The sequence below is a fragment of the Anopheles arabiensis genome, chromosome 2 (assembly GCF_016920715.1).
Source record: "Anopheles arabiensis isolate DONGOLA chromosome 2, AaraD3, whole genome shotgun sequence".
Taxonomy (NCBI): Eukaryota; Metazoa; Arthropoda; class Insecta; order Diptera; family Culicidae; genus Anopheles; species Anopheles arabiensis.
This window is the reverse complement of record NC_053517.1, coordinates 54,037,012-54,062,214: the sequence shown is the minus strand read 5'-3', so window position 1 is coordinate 54,062,214 and position 25,203 is coordinate 54,037,012. Positions and strand designations below refer to the sequence as shown.

The window sequence follows — 25,203 nt, the reverse complement described above, 5'->3', positions numbered from 1 at the left end:
TAGAGGGTTAGGGCTACGTGTTGCGCTTTGACTGTTGTTTTGTTTGTTTGGTTGATTCGAAAAGGGGCCCTCCACTGTGCTTCTATCTGCTTATATGTGAGCTTCGTTCGAAAAGTTCGAAAATGAACCGTTTACGCCAGCGACCTAGCGGCACAAGGAGCAGGGATGTTCATCGGTGTATTCATTGGAGCTCGTTCGGTAGGTTCATTCGTTGCCGAAGCTCGTTCGTTCAAGCTTCGGTTCGGTTCATGAAGCTCGAGGACAATCCCGAAATTTACCATGCAAAAATCGAAACCATCCCTGTGCAAGGAAACCATGCCAGCCAGCCTGTCTCCCGGCAGAAGTGAACGAATCCCGAATCCGGCCGTCGTAACCCGAACACTTCCCCTTCGCTTCTCGTCATTCTTCCTTTCTCGGGCGGGCGAGCACTCGGAAAGGGCAGGTGGAAAACCCGACCCTGCAAGCAAGATCATTGCCAAAGCGGGCAACAAGCACATTCGCGCAGTCAGTCAGTCAGTCAGTCGTCGGTTCGACCAGAGTCCGTTCGAACACGTTCTGCTCGCTCTGGGAGTATTCGATTCGATCCGTTCGTTCGTCAAGACGGTTGACGTTCTCGTGCGCGTAGTTATCGGTGGTAAGCGGTCGTTTGCAAAATGTAACGATTGAGAAAAAATCTAAACCCAATAGTGTTTAATAGCGATGGGTGCGTAGCGCGGTGACAATGTTCACGCAAAACGCACTTTGTGCTTACTGGTGAAAGTGTTATGTTTCATAGGGGTTTTTTGGGTGCACTTTATAATAGTCACAATCGTACGCTGTGTTTAATGGAATGTGTTTTTTAGTGTGCAAAATAATGAAGAAAAATCAATCTGTGTATGAGTAAAACGCGTGCTGGAACGTCTTGTGAGATGGAATTAAAATGTGTCGCTTTCATAAGCGCTTAAACATGTGATGAATAGATAATCGTTGGGTGAGGAAACGTCGTTGCAACAGCAACAGTAAAATGCAGGGGTTGGAATAAATAATGAAGCTCATCTAAGCGACAAAGTAGTGGAAAACACACCACAAGCACACAAGCTAGTAAACTGTGTAGAACAAGGCAACATCGACAACACCAGCACAATGTTAAGGAAGCAACGTGTGTCTAATGAAGATGACACAATAAAATGCTGCAACACAAAGAAAAATCGGTGGCTGAATAGCGTGACGATGATGGGCACAAAATGGTCGACTGGTGGGATAACGGGTGCCGACTAACAGTACCAGCCCGGGGAAATCCGTGACGCAGTGTAGTGTAGCCACTCAAACGCGGAAAGCTCGGGTGGATGCGCGCTACTCATGAAATGCCGGCAAAAGCAGATGCGAAATGGGACGGTTTCAATTATGTATTATGTAATGGGTCAGGCGGGAGGGCAAGCCAGACCAAACCGTCGATTGGCGAGGGTGCGGCGGGCTACCAGATGGACGTACGGGCTACATGCTTTCGCCATGAATGACCCTTGAAACTTGGCGAACTTGGCGTGGAGATGCCATCACAGGCTCATCACCATCCCACTCATCTCCGTTATCCGTGGAGCTGGGGCTAAAAGTCTCGTGTTCGTTCGCCAACCTGGGGATGGGTACATGGAGGGCGTAATTTTGGTACGTGCGTAATTACGCGCGGCACTGTATGTGCAAGTGTGCCGTTCAGCTATACGACTATTTATCGTAAAGTTTTTCGTTAAAAACCCAACATCTGTCTTGATGACAAAGCAGCGTTTAACAGTAGAACAGAATGGTTGCAAAAATGAAACTGTACATCCACTGGCGCTACAAAAGATTCGGAAAAAACTTGGCAAAACGAATGCTGATAAATGGAATACAGTTTAAAAAGTGATGCAATCGGTATTCGAAAAAAACAAGTTTTTGTAACCTACTAGACAAGTGTTCCAACAGCAAATGTTAACTAGCGATCGAAAATCATGTTTTCCAAGAATGAGAATGAATATTGGCCAAACTGTGAATGAAAATAAGTCGGAATAACGGACAAAAACCAAAGCTCCAAAAAGGTAAAAGTTGTGCAATTGAACGTCGACCCTGAAAAGTTGCCTTCGATGGCCAACGGCTGTTCGTTTACAGCTGTTGCTATTTGGTGGAAAGTGCGTTTTCCTAGAAAATGCTGTTAGGCCCCGGACCATCGTGACAGCTTTTAATATATTCAAATGCGTCAAATTTGGGACCATTTATGGGTAAACGGTAGAACGAGAAGTGTGTTTTGCGAGTCGGGTGTTTCCAATTTTGTCACTAACCTTCTTTTCCAACTGCTTCCAACCCTTGTGGGTGGGTTGTGGGAAACGGTCGAATAGAAATAAAAAGAAAACAAGATAAAACCGCACCGTGCTCAGAAATTCGTCAGTTGAGCGAAAATTCTGCCCCAGTTCCCCGTGTGCTAGAACTGGAAGCCACCCCGCAGCCAGTAAAGGTCCGGGAGCAAAGGGCTTATCGAAGGAGAAAAACAATAACCCAATAATCCTCGATGGTTGGTCGTATATCCTTTGGCACGGACCGGAATGGTCTATGCTGTCTGTGTCAAGGTTGGTTTGGTGGGAAAATGTGATAGCTGGTGGTCTGGTGAACAGTAGGATAAAGGGCACAGACAAAAAAAGCCAACATCCAGCAAAACAATGGCTGAAAAAAAAAATCCATTCGAACGCGTCAGTAACGGGAAAAAACGATTGATGGGGAAAATAAAAACACTTGAAACGCGGAAACAAACAATAAATTTCCGCAACGGAACTGCTCCCACCTACGTGGGACGCGACAAACCTACACCGACACACAAACGCCGACTGAAATCATCTACCGCGGAAACACACCCCCGTGTGACACCCAGCTCCAGCCAGCCAGCTCGATGGTGTGTGTGTGTCGTGGAGATTCAGGAAATGAACTGACAGTTTCCATTTGGGCACTTCATCTTGCGGTTTCCGCTTAGTTTTTAGCGCCCATTTTGTGGTGTGGCCGCATTTGAAGTACATCATAGGGATGGAGAGGGGGATGGATTCGTCAAGACGGATGCTGCAAGGGTAGGGTGTGCGGATTTGGCAGCCCACGCCCGTCCAGCTGAGGAATGAAGTGAAGGGGTATTGAAGCAGCTTTTGGAACAATGATTCTCTCGTTAAGGATCATTCAGCATTCTCCGAATGTCCCTTTTCCATTACGGTTGGCACCGCCGCTAACAGCGAGGAAGGAAACCGATGTAAAGAAAAGCGAGGTGTCCTCCGATCGATGAAGATAAGCGCATGGGTTATGTTTGGGGCGTGTTTGTGGTTTGTTGGAGAAGCGTTTGAAAATTTCACCAATCAATAGCGAAAACAGACGGAGATCTCGCCGTGGCATTTTGTCAACGGCAGTTATCATTCAAAGTAAAAGCACAGACAAAAAAAAAGAAATAAATAAAAATAGGCCCTACAATACAATCCTGTGGTTTTGACGGTTTTCCTTTCCATGGCGAGGAAATCGATTGTTTTCCGTTGTTGTTCAGCGATGGTTCGTTTGTGGTTTGCTTTTAAGAGCGGTCCTTAACGAACTCACTTCATGGGGCAATGGTTTATGGGTGCCGTGCTGTATTTCACACTGTTTTAAGGTGCAAAAGCAAAACAAAGAAGTCTTTCAATGGATGAAAAAAGTAAACCAACACAAACGAATCACTAACCATGCCGTACAAAGGCAGCTAAAACGGAAATCTAGCAGAGGGACACAAAAGCACCCGTTTTCCACATCCTGTGAAATCAGCGAGCTGGTTGGAAAGCAAAACCATTCGTCGTAGCTGTCCGAGACGACGTTCTTGAAAGACTTCTGTTTTTTTAAACCAGCACTCCAGTCTGGTTTTGCACTTTCCCTCATTCCCACAGGGTAAAAGTTAGTCCAAGGGCCTCATCATGGATTTAGGTCTTTCTATTTTGAGGCTGTAGCTTGTGCTCGCTGCGAATGGGAAAGTTATGGAGGAAAAGAAACGCTGGTGCGTTTTGAGTCTTCGAAAAAATCTTAACAATCCACACCAAACGTTCGCTAACGCAGACGTTACGCGAAAAGCCCATTAGAACGTCGATCATCGTCGCCCACATCGCTTTTTAGGCGAAGCCAGCTGTAGCAAAAAAAACTCTGAAATAAGAGAGTTGGGTCGGTCAAGAGGCATCGGATCGATATCAATGAATGGCACAGGATGTGAAACGAACAAATCGGTGTTTGCTCCAACGATGGATTGGTACGAATCTGTCGAAACGATAGCCAGCAGCCAGCCAGTCAGTTAAATACTAATCGGTTTCTAAAGAGCTCCACAGGTGACCCAAACTCAGCTGTTAGAGGGTTAGTTATATTGTGTATTTTTTGTTATTCTATCAACCCTCACCATTTCGTTCAAGTACATTCGTTCAAGTACAGTGGGACGAACGCGAAAATCTTGCTCGTTATTGAGCTGTAAGTTCGATGTGTTCGATGGAAGAAACATGCGTGTAAAGATAAAAACGAAAGCGAAATGTGCTGCAGCAGAAATGTTCGAGTGTTGAGTGTAGCAGAAGTATAGCAGCAGTACATCCAAACGAGAAGCTGCTGTGCTCCACTGGGGACATAATTTGTGCCGAGCGCATCCGTGCGCGCCAAGCATCATCTCGTCAAGCAGCGGAACTGTGATGGCGAATGGCGTTCACTCGGAAAAGGTAAATGATGTGCCTAATTTATTGGCGTGCCCATTTGAAGTTGATTTCTTCGCTGACTGCTGGCGCTGGTTTGGTGAGACATCGATCGTGTTTTGCTCTTTGCTCTTTGCTCGTTCTAAGAAGATTCCCAGGAAATTTGTTACCGAACAGATCAAAGAATATGGGTTGGTTGATAATGATGGTGCTTGAGCATCGGGTCGGTCCATTGCTTAATTGATTTGTTATTTGTGAAAACAGCACTGAACTGAAAGGCTGTTTGACGTCCAGTAAAATCTAGGCTCTTTTATGGTTTATTGTTGTCAAAAAGGTTGTCAATGATTAAATAAATATAAAGAACATAAATAGATGCCGCACAATAAGTAGGGATACGAGATTCAAATTTAGTTATATCAAAGTCCTATTTTATAATGGGTGTTGTTGGTTTAAAAACATATACCTCTAAAAGGGGTTTGTTTTGTTCTTCCCGATTCCGGTACATTCTCGTTTTTCTTGAATAGTCCGATCTGGCTCGAAAATGACTGATAAAAATTTCAACCGTATCATTTTACTTCTATCAGTAGCGGCTTTGTACAAGCACTGGACTCGAACATCAAACGAAGTCGATGTCGCTTGCTAGTGTTCCATTTCAATCTTTAACCCCACCCCCCTAGTAATTTCAAACCACTCGACATCGGCCAGGTGGGAGTGGTGGTTGGTTCAAGGAAGGCAGGAGACCAGCTAGCAAAAATACAAGAACAAAACAAAAAGTTTCGCTCGAAACTTATGTCAAGCGTCGAGGATGGGGGAGAAAACTCGATAAAAAGTGTCTATTCTGAACAAGTCGCCTGGTTGCTCGCCTTGCTGCCGTCGTTGTTGTAGGGAAAATGGCAGTCACGCGTCTGGTGGTAAATTTGTGAAATTTTATGAACTTTCAACCGCGGAGACACTCGGCTCTCAGCTTGCACGCAGCGAAAGTCTATTAAAGGGAGTTAGCTATTTAGTCGACAGCAGACAGTGGCTGAAGAATTTTCGGCGCGAAAAGAGCATCAAGGGGATAAAGTTTTTATATTTAGAAATACCCTCCATGTGCTGATTTTTACCAATACTCTATCCTTTCGGCGTTTATTAAAGCGTTGCAGTATGAAAGCGCCATGCGTCGTTTATATTTTTGTGTGTTTGTGCTGATCATCCTGTTTCTTTATTGCTTCGCATTTAAAGGGTCCGTGTATGGGCCAGGATGCTTGTGTGCTGTAAATGAAAACAAATTGAATTCGTTAATGGATGCCTAGGGCATTTTCATCCATGTGGCCCACGCTAGAGTCGCCTCGGAGTCGCTGGTGTGAAATTATCGTCGTATTTGCTACCGCTCCCAAAAGGGAACCGAGAAATGTCCCTCTTTCTTGCGGCGGATTAGGACAGACAGACAAGCTTGTGTGTGTGTGTGTGTGTGTGTGTGTGTGTGTGTGTGTGTGTGTGTGTGTGATGGAGAAAATTTACCACATGCTAATTTGTAAAAATTTGTGTAACGCGGTGTGCGCTACACCGGTTTTTAACAAAGCACGCATCCGCTCTTCACTTTCGGGTTTTTAATATCAAACGCTGTCGCTAGCTGTTTGATAATTTCCCTACCGACGAGAATGTTGAACGCTTGATGAAAAAGCGCCACAACGGAGAGAGCAAAAGCAGAAAACATGAAAACGCCATGGAAGCAATTTTTACACCAGCACTCCAGCCTGCTGCCTCGCCAACCCACCGTACAAGCTCGATAAGCGCCACGGTTTATCTGCAACGGACGATTGGTCGGTCCGTATTCATCCCGGCTGGTTTTGCGCGACTGTGCACGTGAATTTTGGTTGAGTTTTCCTATGCGTTTTCCACGCCTGTAAGCGACCCCGCACCCGCAGTTTGGAGAACATTATCGAGAGTTTCCACGAGCGTGTTCCCATCTCGCTATCTCGTGCGGATGGTTGTACCATGGTGCCTTGTGCGCTTTTGTTTTATGCTGCGTTTTTTTTTTGTTTGCAACAACCCTCCTTCTCCGCACCCACTAATGTGGTTTGGAGGCTTGGAGTTTTCATGGCACTGGCAGGGTGGTTATGTTTGTTTGTGTATGCGTTGCTCGTTTACCTTTGCTGGGACCGTAGGGAACGCGTTCGGGATCGCGGTGTGAAGCGCCTCCCTTAACTGATGACATCTAGGATGGGAAAAGGCGAAGAAGGAAATGGGGGGAGTGGGATTGTGGGAGTTGTCAGGGAAAAGGAAATAAAAAATACTTTGTGCGAAAAGAAAACCTTTGCACGCCGTTTGAAATGGCCTCCGGTGTAAGCGGGAAAGAAACACCGCAAATGTTGCTGGTTGTGAGCGTGTTTGTTTGTGTCTGTGTGTGTGTGTCTGATGGTGATTTTGGTCGGAGCTCAGGCCCACCTTGTGAGTGAAAAGTTTTGCGGTTGAAAACAAAGCAAAAAAAAAAGCGCGAGAACTAAAAGAAAAGCCCTGCCCCGAAGGGGACGAGACGAGCGAGGAAGCTTCGGTTCGTTTGCGTAGCTAAGCAAAATTTGATTAGCATTCAGGGGGTAGCATTACAGGCAACCCCTGTCTTCGTTTGGTGCGGGGGCTCTCGGTCGAGAAGAAATATTGCTCCGTGAGGTATAGAGCAAGGTAACAAAAGCACGAATAAAACTCCCTTGGAATGCTTTTGCGGGGATAAAGCCCTAGAGAAGAAACCCATTTTCTGCCCGTTTCACGTTGATTCGCTTTAAAGGCCAGCTTTAAAAGGTCCAGGACCGAGGAGGACACAGACCAGCAAACCAGCGTTTAAAAGCAACATGCTGCTGTCCGGTTTATTACGCTTACAGTTTAGGAGCTTAAGAATAAAAAAAGTAATGGGGGAGATAAATAACAAAAAAGACACACACACACGTATACGTAGGTTCGCTATTAGCTGTTGGCCGCACCAGTTGCAGCGTGGTTGGAGGATCATTTTCCAACTGATTGATTACGGTCCCATGTTTCTTTACGGATCGATCGATTCGAGTCGATTAGTGTCGGTCGGCGAGGCCGTTAGTATTGGTGTGGGCTGTCCGTGAACCATGCCCATTACCATTACTGCGGTGCGGTTGGGCTGTGTAAGCGTTGAAATTTGCTGAAGAAAATCACCGGCGCCCAGATTGACCCAATCGGTATGTATTTATGCATGATCTCTCCTTCTCGCTATCTTGCTTTGGTCCGGAAGTTGAACGGAACCGGCCCGGTACTGTGTCCCGGAGTCGCATCAATTGCATCGGGCACGGACTCGTCATCTGGTCTTGCTTTATCTAATCAAGGCACATCCTTTCGATCGGACGCTTCTCATTTCCTGTTTCTCTGCCGTTTTAATCTGCCCCTCCAGGCAGGGCAATCTGTGGCCACGGAGGAAGCGGGTAAAAACACCACGGCGAGACCACTTTATTTTATGGATTGAATTTCTCGGTTCATTAGACTGTCTCATCGGGTTTGGTGAAGCGTAAACCGCCCCTTAGTGTATTGAAGTACCAACCGGACATCCGGAACTGGAACCATCATGCTCCAAGGGCTTCACAATAACTCACTGCACCTTCCTACCACAGGACAGGAGGAAAACATTCCGATTTTCCTGGTTCGATGAATAAGGGAACGGGAGGAGGCTTTCTAGCAGGGCATTGATCTAAAATTAAAATCTTCTGTCAAGGCATTTTGTCCTTTTCTTTTTTTTCTATCTTCAGTCAGGGCAGGATATTTGCTTCTTTCTCTCATCCATAAGCGCTACCGTTCATCTCCGTCACACCCATAATTTTACTCTAATTTTCGAATCGAGGGCATACCTCAGGGGGCCTTGCGGGCTCTCGGATTTTTTTTCCTCTTACCGGACGAAAAAATCCTAGTAAGTGTCGTTCGGTCAGTGTCCTTTCTGTCTATATGCGCTATGATGCTCGACAAAAGGTTGGGTGGACATAATCGATAAGCTCCGGTTATACTTACAGACAGACACACACAGATGCTTTATTCATGCACAAACTCATCTTTACAGCTGTGGAAGCTCATTCCGGGAATTGTTCCGGGATAATTAATTTCCAGCCGTTCCATTGCCATCGGTACTGCCCGATTCAACCGTTTTATTATGAATCCTCTACAGAGAAAAAGGTAGAATATGTTGATGAAAAATATATAGTATTACTTTAGAAAACGAAAAGAGAGTGAGAGAAAGAGAGAAATATAGAGAGAGAGAGAGAAAGAGAAAGGGGAGGGAGGCATGTTGGCAGCGATTGAGCTGTGGGCGACAAAACGCAGAGAGGAAAGTGGAGAGATGACGCTTTTTTCGACATTCGACAGGACAAAGGCTCGTTGGTGCCACTTTGGATATGGAGACCAGATGAAAGCAATTATGAAACGTACCGAAAGCTGAATAGAATAATTTTACCATTTGTGTCCCTTTGACACATTCTACGGAGTAAGGAAACAAAAAGGAAAAGCGTAAAATGCTCGTCTGTTGTGAATTGGTTTCATTTCCGTATCCATTTCATGTTTCTAGTAAGGTACTTTTTTGTGTGGCTATCTACAAATAAAGGATAGAGGAAAACGAATTTAAAATTGTTTAACCTCTCCAGTGCCAAGAGTGGCATAGAAAAGGTGATATTAGCGACGGTTTGTAACAAGAATCTCAATTTTGTATGGAAATGTGTTTACATTTAAGTAGGTTTAAAATCGGCTGATCTCCATTTACTATGACGCAAAGCGTCAATATACACACAGAAGCACACACACACACACACACACACACACACACACATCGATTTACCCCATCGATATAAAAAAATAGTAGCGTTGAGGATGGTCTACATGGAGGAAGGTCTATGAAACCCTGTCTACCTATTTGCATATTGAGGGTAATCCGATTATTGAAATATTTAGCGAAGCATTTGATCGGTAGCAGATGAGACCAGTAGAATAGCTTGGGTGGATTTAAATAAATTAGCCAAAGTAGAATGATGAATGCAAAATACTGGTATTGAAAAATAAACGTATCATCCTCGTGTGTTGTAAAAGGAAGGAATGGGCAGTAAGACCTTAGGCAACTCAAGATAATCAAGGGCTTTGCAAGAGAAAGCCGTTTGCATCCCACAGAATTGAACACGATGTTTACCACATGTTTAATATATTTCGATCGGGCAACACGTATATTAAATAAAATCATGAAATTCGGCAATCATTTCGAACGGTGATTTGATTGTGGCTTTTTTATCTCTTACCCCCAAAAGCCTGTTACTGTTACCGCGGTTAATAAAACCATTTCCATTTCGTTTTGAGCACGGAAAGTAGCACGCTTGAGCTCCCTTTCCCAGCTACACGTACGGGAGCGTTTCTAATTAATATACACCACTCGCACTCGCACAACCCCAATCACTATGCAAATGGGCAATGCCACTGTGGTAGCTTCAGGGGTAAAACAACCCGCGACCTATGGCGCATTCCACTGGTTCCAGAAACGAACAGGCGTGTTGGCGGTGTTTTTTCTGTGTACCCTATGCCAGTCGGGAAGAACGCAGGAAGGGATGGAAATAATCTGTAGCGCGATATGTTAATCACATGTATCCTGGTGGCAGCGGGCTACCATGGCCGCCGTCGCTGCCGCCGGGGGTAGAACGGAGCGTGTCCGGGGCGCGTGTGTTACATTCAAGTGACCAGATTAACAAGCTGCGAATGTGTCGCTTACACGCGATCCGATCGTTGAATCAATGCCAATAGTTCACTGGCCAGTGGCCACTAATTAGTGAGCCATCATATTTTCCACGAAATTAGATCCACCTTCCGAGAGGGTACCAAAATGGGCAGGAAGTAGATACAACGACGCATGGTTGATAGTGCTTAAGAAAAAAAGAAAGTTAATCTAACGGCTTCATAGTTTTATCTGGAAAACATGTTCATCAAATCAACATCATGTATACTTGAAAAGCTTTATGTGAGCTGTAGAAAAAAGTGATTGTCCTACATTGAGATGACGTGTCGAGGTTTGTGACACTTAGAGCGTAAAATGACTGGTTGAACAATTTTTTATGTGTCGTTATCCTTATCCTTACATGGTACGTGATGTGGTGCGATTAGTATCCAAAGCACGGATCAACGTACAGAATAGTGTTTTCTAGTTCTTGCTTGAACTTACCTTGAATTTTCACTAAAAGAATCTTTAAAAGTCATAACGATGCGTTATGTTTGGGGAAATGAGACAGCATCGGTAGTATGTCTTGAGTTATCCATTAAAAATACCATGAACAATTCTGGTCTAAAGCATCGTTCGCGATCGTAGGTGCTTGTTTTGGGCTGAAAATCTTCTCTACAAAGTCACACTCAGAACATTTAAGGAATGTTTAATAAAGGTACAGTATCAAAATATAATGAAATTCTCTTATGTGAGAGGATGCGTTACAGAGCATACAATGTACTTTTATGAGTGAGCAGCGTACTAAAGCGCCTGGAGCAAAAATGCAATCAAAGCAAAATCGAGAATGTTCTAGCTTTTATAGATGATTCTCTTTAAGAGATTGGCTGGGAAGCATTAATCCGCGATAAAAATGTAGCGTAAACTATGTCCAAAACTATATGTGTAATTTGGCTGAGAAAAAAAACCGTAGCACAAATGCACGGGTCATGTTGGTGACACCACTGAACAGTGTTGGTGAAAGCGGATCCGGCGTCCTTTGCGGAAAGTGGGAGAGGGGGCAACCCTTGAATAGAACTTAGTTACGCCATCTTCGGTTCAGCTGACTGTCAACGAACCATGAACGCCCTCTAACGGTCCCGATCTGCCCATACAGACCCATTAGACGGCAATATCTCTTACGAGCCTATCTTTTATTCCCCGGCCGCAACTGCTCCAGAATGGGTGCGGTGTGTTTATGTGTCGAAATAAGTGTGTGTGTCTGTGTTATGTTAGTGTTGGAGTGAAAGGGCGAAAGGTTCTGATGCGTCCCACACTCCCGGATCCATCTTGCTGAATATGAACGAGGACATCGTCTGGGCAAAACATCCATAAAGTTCGCACAAAAGGATCGTCCATCGGTACGGGTTGATGTGTTCGTTTTTTCGTTGTTCTATTGTTCTTTTATAGCATCATGCATGGTGTAAGTAAAAACGATACACCGAAACGATGGTTATGACGAAATATTGATATTGAAAATGTTTCCCCCCGTCCGGTACATTCCCACCTTTCCCGTTTTCAACTAACGGTTCGAGCCAGCCTCGATACAAGGTATGGATTGTTTCCTCTAGCGATTGAGATTGATATTCGGTGGTTCGGTGATGGAGACGCAGGTTGTGCTCTTATAACACCCTCTCCTCTACCTCCCTCCCATCTAGTCTGAGCTCCACGAGTTCTTGTCTGAGGGACGCTCTTGCGTGGGCAAGAGTAGCCTCAAATATTTGCTCATAGTGTACGATTGCCGATCGATTTCCAGTTGCTCTTGGAATGGCTCACCTCATGCCATGCAGGAAACCAGCATGGGTGAGCGTTGGTCTTACACCAGCATGCTGCAACTGCTGTTTCTGCTGTTACCATAACAACATAGTATATCCGGAGAAGTTAAGCGAACGTGCCAGGTACGTACGTAAGGTGGAGCTGAGGGACACGACAAGTGATGGCGTGGTGTCTTGCTTGAGAAAGTATTGTATCGATCTGGGGTTTTTTGTACACTGCTCTCACTTACTGGTGCAAGAAGTGTGGGTGCCGGAAACGACCCGAAAGGTCAGGAGTAAGATCCGGACCGGAAATGTTGGTACTATTTTTGGCAAACGAGGTAAATACACCCCAGCGTAGGTAACGGATTTTTTTGATTAGATGAGGAAAAAGTTGAGCTGCCTGACGGCTCATTAGGAGCAATATGAATTTCCACTCAACCTCGCATGGGGTCGTCACAGGTTGACATGGTGGAAAACTTCATCATCGTTCCGGTCGGCTGCATAGCCACGTATAATCATCTTCACTGTGCGGCAGATCCGTTGGCATTCGTGTGACGGTAAGCTGAGAAGCGTGCCGAGCTGTGGTGGTGAGGCAAAATAATATATGTGTCAAATAGGTCACTACCACTTCCTTTGCCTTGGGTTTCAATTCGCCGTAGCTTATGAACTCGCGAGAGACATCAGGATTAGGCAGTTTGACGTAGAATCAGTCCTGCGTGAAGGTTAAGTACTTTGATTTCTACCTTCTTTTTTCGTCCTTTTGCTCACCAACTGGTAGCGAACGTACGACGCTGATGGTGGCTTCCTTACCTATAGCTACTACACCGGTGATCCCTGTTACAGGCAAATGTGTGTCCCGAAAATATACCCACCACTTCAATCTGTGTATGGGGTGAAATCGATTTATTTAGATGCCTTATAAAATATGAAAATATTTTCCAAATTTCCTTTCTCATGCCTGTGACGCAGCGGCTTCTGTGCGGGATCGCGCAAGGGACCCTTTTGGCATGGTGTTTTACCGTGAAAGCAGTGGAGCAGAAATAAGCAAAACACGGGAAGCCACGAACGCGGAAGAGTGAGACGAAGCTTAGGGTTTTTTGTCGGCAGGTGGTACATTGTTGGCAGTGTTTAAGAGGATTTGCCTTTTGCGTGATTCACGTTGCCTGCGAGGCCCACCTGAGCAGCGAATTTGACTAGTCGCACGACTCGCTGGTACCATGCGGACTGGATCTTTTTTGCCTTCGCCTCAAAATACGGGAAACTTGGTTCCCGTGTTTGGAGCCGCAAAAGGCAGAAGAAAGAGAGAGAGAGAGGGAATTGTGATTATTATGATGGTGTTTGGGTGGTAAACGTGTCGGTGTAGAAAAAAAAACATCTAGATGCCGCAATGCTTGCAAGAAGCCTTCTGACACATACGGGTGTGAACAAGATCGATTTCGTCTTTCAAGGCTCACAGGTTTCTTTGCCGTCTTCCAGTACTGGGGGAGCAATGAACAGAGGTTCCCGGGGAAAGCTTGTCGTATGAGAACGAAAAAGAAAACTTTCATCAATCATCAGCAAAATCCACACAATTTTTGTGGTATGCAGTTGTGTGTGGGGTAATGCTTCCCCCATTCGATATGCTTTTATTAGACGTTTCTCCTCTCATGTCTTATTATCCTTCAGCCATTAGCTTATTTAAATTTCTTTCGACTGTATGTGAAATGGAAAAAGGTATATGCTGATTATAGTTCATAGAGATAATTAAATGGTAGTTAATAAGTCTTACGTTTATTACGTATATTTCAAAAGCTTTTTATTTGATTGTGAAGCTAAGGGACTTAAGTGCAAGTTTAGGAATATGCTTGCTTAATAAAGAATGAAATTGACATACTATTTTACCATACTAAAAAAACATGACTCTCTCTTTTTTGTGTTGGCCTGCATACAATAGAGCAGTGCTTTTCATGCTTTTTAGGAACGCGGACCACTTGGCTTTGAAAATTCATGTGCCGCGGCCCACAGCTAATGGGAGTATACATTTTACCGATTAGGTTCAACGTTTTAAATCAAAAATATGTTTAAATTTTATTCTAGATGAATTAATTTGATCTGATGATTAATTAAATTTAATTGCACGATATATATCGTAATGAGCATTTGTTTTAAGAACTCTTTTTTCCGAGGACCATTTATACCATTATAAAACATTCAATTATTTTATGAATTATCTCACTAACAAGTTATTCTACGTACGATTCCAGTCTCGTTGATTTTTCTTCTTTTGGTTTAGCGTTACAATCAGCTTTGGACATGACCTGCCTATACCACTAATAAGATCAGTGACCTGCTATCAGTGACTTATGGATTTCCCCGTAGCAGGATAGTCAGTTGGCCGGTTCCGTGGTACAGTCGTCAACTCGTACGACTCGTGACCGTCATGGGTTCAAGCCTAGAATAAGACTGTCTCCCCGTAGAAAGGATTTTTGACTATTCGGCTCGTGCGGTTATGAATGAAGTCTCGAAAGCCTGTATAGTAGGCTTGGGCAATTCGGTTCATTTCCATGACCGTGAACTTACTAGTTCTTTCATTCAGATGAAGTAATCGTGAATCGCGATGCATTGGTTCAATACAGTTGAAGAAAATATGGTAAATTATTTTATTTTGCAAGAAGAACATAATTAGTGTATCACGTTCACGTTCATATTTGTATAAGGGGAATGAACGACCTAGCGTACTAGGTGTAGGTAAAACTATTTCGATGGATAGGTCGTTCTTTTCGTTAACGTCCTGGTCATACGGTTCACTTTCATATTTGTATGGGAGAAATTAACGTCCTAAGATGTTCGTTATTTCGGCGGGTAGGACGTTATTTTGATGACCAACTCAGTACATTATGATTTATAAAGAATCGATGAACGTTGATTAGATGAACGTAACTCGTTCGTTCTTTAGGATGAATTGAATGAATCGTACAGTTCTGGTACTTGAGGCACAACTCTACTGTATAGGCCGGCATGTCCGCGTAGGACGTTACACCAAATAGAAGAAGAAGAATTAATCCAACAAGTTCAAGAATATCAAAATATTGATTTCCTTTTTCAAATATCAAATATCAAATGCCTAGAATGTTTTTATTTTTCGATATACGAAGTGCAAAAAATCAAAATAACACCGAGGTATCATACTTTTGGCCATCATAGAAGAAGAAAGAAGGCTACAATTCATCCCAAACCTATGGTGTGGTACATATTTTATGCAGCATACGTAATGAAGAAAGGTGGTTATAATGTATCCCAAACCTTGTGTCTGGTACATATTTTGCAGCAGCATACGAAAAGGCCGATTGAACCACAAAACACCTCTGTGCACTGTAATTCGGCAAGTGGTCACGTATAAGTAGCCCTTGAACATGAACCAAACCAAACGACACAGCCGCACAGTCACATGGAGAATGGCAGCTAGTTGTGTATTTGTTTTCACTTGACATTGCCATGAATTTCGTTATTAATGAAGGGTGCTGGTTGGGGTCGAGATTAAAGGGTTTCTCGTTCGCACGATCGGTCACGTTTGCGAGTGGGCGTACGGGTGGGATCTATCCTTCATCTTTTCCTCTATCAGTGTTCCCCATTCTTCAGGGGTGCGTGTCGATCGACCCAAACAAACAGGTAGCATATGGATAACATTTTTTCACTCCCTCTCTTGGAACAACCATCCGTGCATCCGGAAACATTCGTGAACGTGAGTCAACATGGTGTGGAAATCGATTTCTCAATTGCTGTTACAGACTGGCCAGCAGGTTGTGTGTGTTGTTTCTGAAAGTAGGAGGGAGGTATCACATCCACCAGTGTAGCTGTCAGAATCATTCACAGATTGAGCGTCATCTGTGACAGCAAGCATAACTCGAGGTCGAAAAATTGGAAACAGAAGCGTGGGTTGAAAATCAGTCGTCAGTTTGAGGTCGTACTCGTATTGCATTATGCATTGTATACGCATCTTTTTAAACATTGAGTTACAAAAAATGAAAAAAAGAACCAAAGTTTTAAATGTAGCCGTACCATGGTCCGTACATAAATCGTTGAATCAAATCGCTTCATTCCGTGCTCTGAGCTTATAAATATACCATGTTAATGGTACACAAGAATGCCGTTGCATCCGTATTTCTTTCCCTCGTAGAATTTCGTAAAATTTATGAAGGAATTTGAATGGGTCATGGGCAAAGCGACTGCTTTAAAGCGCACGAAGCTGTACACGCATCTTTACATGCGTTTTTCCACGTACAAAAGCGACGGGCACGATGGAAAGATAACATACGATGTAGTGCAGTGGGTTCGCCGTTTTGTTTTACAGAAAAAGAGACGATAAATCGACCGTTGTTATGGTTTAATTAAATTTTTCTCTGTCAGTTTGTGTAGCCAGGGGTTTCTTTCATACAAATTCACATGTGGCAATAGGGAAAATGTAATATTCTCCGGTTGGAAGCCAAAGCTTTAGGGCGGTTTAGTGAAGAAGAGCATTGTCATGCGCCCCCGTTGCCCTTGCCCAACCGACACATAGACGACACATTCGGGGGGACAGTTTCGATCGTGAAATTGAATCAGAATGAGGGTACTCCATCTTGTGCTGCGATGTAATGTAAATACTAACCGGGAAGTGGGACAAAATGCACGGGAGCTAGGGATCGCGGGAAAACAATCGCACCCTTGGGAGGGTGGTGCGAGGAGCGTTTTTGACAGATTTTTGTTTTGTCTCCTACGCGTTCTTCTTCGGTTGGTGAAGAGGACGTTTTTCGGTCGAATGCGATCGTGCGGGTAAGCATCCCGGAATGCGAATAACTGTGGCAATGGCGTCTTTGCCGCGCGGAATGTGGGATGAATTTTTAAGCTGGCATTGAGAATTCCTCGAGCGCATTAGATTTGCTGGCATGCACACGAAATTCCGGTCCGGCCCTTGCGAGAAACAAAGAAGAAAGCATAAGCTCATATTTTCGGAGCCAACCAGAAACGTCTCGCTCTGGCTGGTAATGCCACTCGCTGGGGTTTTCTTAACAAGGTAGTCGGAAGAAGAGTTGCAGAATCACATAAATTCAGCTGTCACTTGGCTATGATGATGGGCTTGGGCTAGGGAGATACAAAAATGATGAAACAATTGCACAACACGCATCCGGCTGCTATTTGTTCGATTTTACCCACGGAGACGACCGGCAGGGATAAAAGTCAATCTTCGTTAGCACACGGAGCGAGCTCCTTTTGCTGTGTCATGTATAAGTGAAAAAGGTCAGATTTGTATGATGTAGCCGGATATAAATAACGCGTTTGTACGTTTATGGTTTTACGACACATTGCATACCCACCAAGATACAATTCCCAGAACCTGGCAAAGCACGAATGTTTGCAAGGCTTACTGAAAGGATGTGGAAAAGTTTATTGGAAATTTAGCAGCATGAATGACACACGTACGAATGCGTAGCAAGCATTTGTATCTATGTAGCAACATCTCTCGCTCTCTCACATTCTCTCTTACCCTCACAATTGTTCTTGTCCTAGGTTTATAATTTTCAACATAAAAACAGACTTGAGCGGGACAAAGGCTTCTTGAGAAGCAGATCAAATTGTATCCGTATACTTGCATAAAAGATCACAGATGCTAACGTAGTGTTCTTAGGATTTGGAAGGATGTTTAGGTATGTAGCAGTTCTATATTGATATTAGATTTGGGACGAAAAAAAGAATTATTCAACCACGCTCATATCATTCCATCACGTTCAGCACTTTCGTTGCTATGTCGTTGATATTGCGCGAAGGTTATTGCATGTGCCTATAAAACCATCAAAATGCCATGAAATATCTTAACGGTCAGGAAGGAATCGTTTCAAATGAACCATTTGGAGAATTAAGCTCAATTCAGCTAAACATTGTAAAGAATAGCGTTAAATAAAGCTAAGCTCTGTTAACAGAGAATGAATATTCATACTACGGAGGATAGCAAGCTGGAGAGCGAAACTATCAACCAACACTCGACTCAATTTTCTGTCCATCGTACTGTTTTCTTGCGTCCCGTGATTCGTTAGGTGATAATTGTTTTTACCTGAAGCTCTATTTAGTATGCAACTTTTTTGTTGTTGTTGGTGTCGTACAAAACCGTTCGCATTTCAAAGAGGCAATCTTCAATCCGCAGTTAGTCCTTAATTTGCTATCCATTTTGTTTCCTCTCCAGATGAGGATATTTCATTAGGGCGTTACATTTGCTTGCTCATTCTTGCACACTGAAAAGGTTTGCTGTTTCTGTTTTTTGCTGCCAAATATATTTCAGCTCGTTTTTGCCATTAGTAGCATCTTCTTCATGCAAAAAGGAAACGAATAAAAAAGGGAATCTTGCAGTGAAGTAGGCACCAGACCGCAGCCTTCGTTACGCCATGCGGTAAAAGGTTTCACGTTGCGCCCCGGTGCCATGTATTTGCGCTTGTCATAATGGATTTAATTATGCCCGCTTGAGACCTTCATCAGACGCGCGGGCGCTCCTGAGCGCTGATTTCTTTCGAGCTGCATCCGCAATCCCAGAAATAAGCACACACACATACACACCCTCACGTACAAAAACAAGAAAAACAGATACGAATCTAGCGGTAATGTCTGCCGCTGGAGGTCTACCCTGATGTCTACTTTAAGCTAGAATCTCGTTAAAATCGAAATCTTGACTTGGCACTGAGGCCACGGTAAACCTTGGCGTGTCATTTTTGGTTGTACTTCATTTTAAGCTTTTTGTGCATCCTTTAGCCGTTGTTTCCTACAGTGCGGTTGGTAGTTCCTTTTGCTGCGTAACAGGTTGGCAGCTTTGTGCTACAACAAGGAGCAAATAAAAAGGGACTGTAGAAAGTACACGTGTTGTTAATGGTGGTCGCTGAGGGGTTCGGAGAATGTTTTTTTTGCATGTGTTGTTTTGAGATATTCTCATTTTAGTTTATTTGTACGTTAGGGATGGATTGGAGTGGAAATATGTATGTATTGGAGTGGAAACATGAGCAACCATCTGAGGGCATTTTGTTTTGCGTATAATGATAATGTTTCGCAGGCCACCCTTACCGGGAACGAAGGAATTTTTTCTCTAACATGATATGATCACCCGAGCAGAAAGTGTATTTTCATCTTTGTTCAGCTAGAAAAAAAAGAGAAAAAAGAAAAAAGATACAATTGTAACAAAGCTTGATAATAACTGCCGCAACTGGACAATGAAAGTAAGACTTAATGCTGTTGGAAAAATCGAGCGTAGACAATCTTCCACATAAAAGTCATTACAAGGTAAAAACATCCTATCGCACTGCTGAAAGAAGTTTGCCCATTTATAGAGCGAAATATTTGTGGTGAAGCCTCTGGAGTGTTTGTTGCGCACAGGGTTTTGATTATGATTTCAACCCACCAGCCTCTTCATCTGTTGAAGAAACACGAAAAAGCATAGCATAAAACAAATGAAAAGGCCCGCTTGTGTATGTATAAACATGGGAAATATCCAAACAAAGTAGCACAAAAATTGGAACCAAATAAAACTGATCCATTCAGACAAAAGGGAATAAGATGGGGCAGTCGTGCAAACAAGGCATTGCAAAGACAAATAAGGTTTTTGTGCAAAAAAGGAAACGGTTCGACTGGCAACAGGCGTCTATTTTCCTTCAATTTCTATTCGAATTGTCATGAGTTCATGTTTATTGCACACCACGTCCTGCTTGATGGCCTCCAGGGTATTGGTGATTGGCTGTTGGTCCATTGGGTTAGTCTCGTTTCGTACGCTGTCTAGTAAAAATATGAAAAGATAAAAATCGTGATAGAAAAACAAAAAAATAAATCGAAAGAAATGTATGCTATAAGTGTAAACTGGAAGAGTATTTCCTTCAGTTGCTTTTTCGGAAGGTGGCGTACTATAGAATGCTGGTTTCAAAGCGTTTCACGCATAAATTTGTCCTCTCTCATCTTCCTGCAATGTCGGTGATCGGAGAACATTGCCTGGGTGGTGGACAGTAAGGGTGACGATAATTAATTAGAATATTTCATTTTGCTGCTCGGGTTCGGCGATGTGGTGGTGTTGAAAAGTATGAAAAGGAGGGAGAGAGCAATGGAAAAGTTCTAAATTTACCTTATTTACGCGCACTTTGTCCGCACCGTTTAACACATTTGTTTGAACGAAAACGGAAAGCAATAATTAGTAGCTAAAAGCTTTTGACGAGGGGAAAATCGCGAATAGTGAGGTGCTGTCAATCGGGAAGAATAGCAATCAAGGCCCGGCCAACGAGACTGTAATTACTATTGCTATGGCTACAAATAATGTGAAATATGCGTTAAAAAAATGATACGATTTGGTTAAATAACTTTTTTATGGAAACTTTTATTTGATTAAAACTTACAAGCTAAAGTTTTTCCAAGCTAATACTCCAAGTTGTTTCTTATACGATGTATCAATTATGGCATTGAAATAAAACAATAATAAATTTAATTTAGGCCGGTCTCGTAGTACAGTCGTCAACTCGTACGACTTAACAACATGCCCGTCATGGGTTCAAGCCCCAAATAGACCGTGCCGCCATACGTAGGATTGACTATCCTGCTATGGGGGGAAATCTATTAGTCACTGAAAGCCAAACCCACAAGAGGTAAAGGCAGGCCTTTGACCGACAACGGTTTGTAGCATATCTGCTATACACAACTTATTATAATACACACTATCAGCTATAGACACATTGTAACACACTTTGGAAAGCCAAACCACACCATTGTAACACATTCATTATAACACATTCAGTAAATCAGATCATACCATAGCACCGCAACCGGAAGAGTTCAGGCCGTCCATTCAAACAAATAACAGATGTGACACACTTATCAAAAACAACCGAAACGCACAACATAAGCAGGAACAGTATGTAACCCAAAGCAGGAACAGTATAAGCATTAAACCCAAAACAGGAACTTAGTGACAAGAACCATCGTTCTTGTCTACAAAAGACAAACGAAACTAGCTGAGTGAAAACAATAACTTTCCAACATACAACCCGGAACCAAATGTGAGAAACCCTTAACTTCATTTGAGTATAAATAAAACCAACTCCGATCATGGGAAGTCAGATTCGTTCGGACTGTCAAGATAGGACATTACGCTGCCCAAAATTCTTCGCCTTCCAACTTATTTCAAGAGTTTAGTTATGTCCCCCTTCCCAAGGTAAGGCTTCTAAACTCCAACGTTTCCAGTAAGGGAAACCTCCTAAAGGTTTCTATGATCGCCTGGACGATCAAGTGTCGAAAGTCCGCTCGAACGAAGTTTTATTCCACCTCGGCTCATGTCAGCGAAACACTGACCTACCGCGACGGTACTCGAAGTACAGTTGTACGATCATCGCATTACATGGCGACCGTAGCTATCGTCCGAACTCATTACATGGCGACCGTGACAGTCATCGAACTCATTACATATTACAGGTTGTTGAGCCAAAGAAGAAGAAGAAAAAATTAATTTATTTATGAGATCAATAATCCTTTATGTGTTCATTACATCTTATATACACATCAGGCTTCATTCAGATAAGCGAGGAGAATCTACAACGTACAACAGAAACACACAGAACAGTACAGAAAGTACAACGATGACATACATTTGACCAGACAATTTACTCAGATTTTAAACAAAGAATATGAGAATTGGGACTTGTTCGCCATACCTAATCAAATATACTTGAGGTCTTGTAACAAATGCCAACGAACGCTTTTGCTATAAGTTTATGTTTAGAAATTACATTAAAATACATTAAATTGATACCTTGGAGAGCGCACATTAAAGTGATCGCTACGGCTCCCAGGGGATTCAAGTGCTGGTGACCCTTGGCCCTTGGTGGATGAGCATAACGAAGAACAATTCATCTGCAATACGGATGAGTAAAGAAAGAAACAAGGCCGTGTCTGATGAAGCTATTCTCGGGACGAGCTTTCGTCTTCTGGGAAACAAGGTTTGGCACAAAACAAGAAACACTCATCCTTCGATACAGGAGCATTATCCGTGCGAGATACGAGGGTTGGTACACGGGAGCATCTTTTGAAATTCCGTACCATCCAAAAGATTGTGCTAAGTGGTGCAAGCCAGGAAGAGGCAGGAAGCAAAAGAAGGGATGAATTTTCTGTTCGTTATGGAATTTTCACTTTGTGTTCGCCAGTCCCGTATCGAGTAGAAAGTAATAAGCCAAGAAAACGGACTTACTGCTGAGAAGAAGAAACGAAAATGAAAGGTAAAAAATGCTGACTTTCTTGTGTGCAGCGGCACGACGATGCTCCCGTCGCAGGACAATCGACCGGTGTAGCGAGAATCCAGGCGGCCGGGCGCGAGTGATTGGCTTAGAAATGAAAAGAAACATAATTTCAACGAGCCGCAGTGAACGCGCCTCACGCGTGAGTGGGAGCAAAATAGTTTTATATTCATGACCGACCAACCATCCGCCAGTATCACACGGCGGCACCGAATATTTGCTTGTTTGCACGGGGTGGGTTGGGTGTGTCCTACGCTTCAAATGGAAAGTGCTTTCTGCGCGAGGATGTGAGTAGACCAGACGGAAACCATGTGGAGAAAGCAAAGCACCACGAGAGTACGGAAAGCGAGAAAAATATGGAAAACCGAATCCCTTTCCTTATATCTTATGCATGTTTGCGTACCTTCACGCTCGTGCTAATGCAAAGGCGTAGTACATGGATGGTACATGCCGGAGTAGGCAGTATGGATGTGCCCTGGGACTGCGGGGTCGTATTTTGACGGGGCTCCGGTTGGGAGCTGTTAAGACCGATGATGAGGTCGATTACGATGCAAAACAGAGCCGATGGGGCTAGGATCTACACGTCTTTGAGAACTTTAAAGGTTCGCTTTCCGGTTCACCACATCACAGCGACTGGAATAATGGTGTTTATGTGTGCAAAAAAGGCTTTCGCAAAAGGGAAGGGAAAGCGGGTAAGTTGGTTTCGAAATCTGAAGTGTTTGGAGACAGGACTCTGGTCTTTGTTGTAGTTGAAGTGTGTGAAAGCATGGCAAGGAGAGAATATTAAAAGTCGAAAAGTGCGAGCGAAGACGTTTCGTTCGCACCGAGGTAAATGGAACTGATTCAGCAGCCCACACACCGTCCTATTATCCATGGGAAATAGTAGAAAATCTGTCTGCATGATGCTAATTGGAAATTTTCGGTTAAGTGAACGATAAGGTGGTACGTAAAGTATGCAGAGGTAACTTTCTCAGAAGTAAAGTAAAAGAAGCGAAACGAAAAAAAGTGCAGAAACAAACAAAAACTGTACGACCCAGAAGCTCGACCATGCGAACAAACGTCAGGAAAGCCACAAGAAATCAGGAGCAAGTAAGGCAAAAACAGATCCATCAGCAAGATAAGCGGGCGAGCGCAATGATCAAATGCAATAGCATCTATCCTGTACGGTTGCATCCATCCCGTCGCTTACCGGCAATGGCTGACTAGGAAGCATACTAACAAGGACCTCGAGTGGGAAAATAATATCGTATAAAGGGACACGGCCAGAGGATGATCGTGGCAAGATAGTTAAAATGAACCCCATACATCAACATTCCTGCGGGATACGGCAGGAGTAAAAAATGCCAACGATGGTTGCACAGTGGAACGGGAAATGATGCAAATGCAAATTTTGCTCCGCTCGCGCTTCTAGTTTGTTGCAGGCACAGAGACATATCATTGGCTTCAATGGATGTAGGAATAAAGCATGCTGCTACCGTCTTTATGGAGGGCGATGCTTTCAGCGTTGGCAGCTAGGTTGATGTCTGGTTTCCAGGTTGCACACCGGCTCCTTGGCGATGGCATGATTGAGCTTTGGGGCTGCAGATTGTGTTTTCTTCTTACATGTGTATTTTTTTTCGTGTTAAGTGTCCTAACTCATCCGAATGTATTCATGAGGGGCGGACTAGAAAGGCAACCGAGTAAACAATTTGCTCATTTTCGTTCCGTAGATTGTAAATAAATTAAAAAGTTTACCCTGAGCGATATATTGGAGGGAAGTGAAGCAAATGCATCTATTAAAATGCAATTTGTTGGTGTTAGGTTCCAGGGAGCCAAATTTTAATTAATTAAATGAGTTATGTTAGAAGTTTTTGGAATCACTTATAATTGGATAAATCTTTTCAAACTATTATTGGTAGTTTTACTAGCACCTAATAAAGTAAAGCAAGAAACTATAGAATGTATTCGACAGATTTGAAATAAATATTTATATTTGTTGAATTTTTTTAGGTTGGCCTACAAACTATTTTTATTTCAATTTCCACTGTAGCTTTAACGTTTTCACACAGTAGAAACGTTAGGTCTTAAAGGAGAAAAATGTGATTTGACCATCCAATTATGATGGCCTGTAAATGACGTGAAGAAATGAAGCTTCTGCTAGTGCTTGTGCCTTTTTGAATGCTCCCATACTGTAAAGAAAAAGCTGTTTTGTCTGGGAATAGATAAAGTTTCATGAATACATATGTAAAACTAGCTCCAAGCGTTGTCATGAAACGGCGATCCTTTTTGTTAGACATTTGTGGGGCAAGAATGGGGAATTTCCTTTCAACATTCCTTTATGAAAAAGTAAAGTCTTCGACACGACACTAAAGGGGTTTTAATAAAGCAAGCATTTCAAATTATTTTGTCGAAAAGACAGCTTTAGGATGGATGATGTTTTACTCCCCGATTGGACGATGTAAGCTGATGTTGAGTCGTGTTTTGAAGGGCGTGCAGAAATGTTTACGATAGGAAATATGTACGTAATGGGTTGCCTATATGGATTGATTACTTTTTTGTGAAAAAATTATGTAACAGAGCCAAAACTTGACCCACATACTGAGCCCAATAGCTTTTTTGAGAAGTAAGAAACCATAAGGGAATCGTACAGCTTCAATCAAGCGAGGTATCCGGCAAGGAATGTTTTCATTCCGCAGCATACAGAGAGTATACGTATCCTCTGTAAGATACAGGCTGCCTACAGGAGTTTTCTACCGTGTTTGCAATTTATTTAATTGCTTGAAGATATTTTCACTTCCTTTGAATGAAAACTCCTAAAGTCG

General features: G+C 43.2%; 1 protein-coding gene across 1 annotated transcript in view; it reads left to right on the top strand.

Moving 5' to 3' along the window:
* Positions 1-532: 532 nt before the first annotated feature.
* LOC120896816 (dopamine D2-like receptor) overlaps positions 533-25,203 on the top strand; it is a 128,048-nt gene continuing 103,377 nt past the window's right edge. The window contains 1 exon segment of the mRNA XM_040301270.1: positions 533-634. The gene's annotated coding sequence lies outside the window, so the exon portion shown is untranslated.